Here is a 430-nt window from a genome sequence, read left to right on the forward strand (position 1 = left end):
TAACCTTCCAAATAGGGACCGTCGATTTAAATGTCGATATTTTTAATTATTCTAGATAGTACTCACTAAAAGAAACTTAAGTGCTTGCTTACTTACTTACTTACTTAGTTGATTGAGTTTTTTTTTTTTTTTTTTAAACTTTTTCATACAAATTGATATATAAGACATATATGGCCGTTACCGACCGCCGACCAAAATCTATTTCATAAAACCGACATAAAATTGATGTCAAACGTCAATCACTTTGAGTTGACTAAGTGTAAGGGTTCAGATTATTTTGAAAGTATCGATCATTTGCGATGCATACGAGAAAAAGATCATTCATTTCATTGTTTGTAAGTTGTAAATTTTGTGTATTATATTGTAATTCTTGAGTGAGAATTGAGTGTTTACTTACTTACTTACTTACTTACTTATTGAATATCCAAAA

Source organism: Pieris brassicae, unplaced genomic scaffold, assembly GCF_905147105.1.
Source record: "Pieris brassicae unplaced genomic scaffold, ilPieBrab1.1, whole genome shotgun sequence".
Lineage (NCBI taxonomy): Eukaryota > Metazoa > Arthropoda > Insecta > Lepidoptera > Pieridae > Pieris > Pieris brassicae.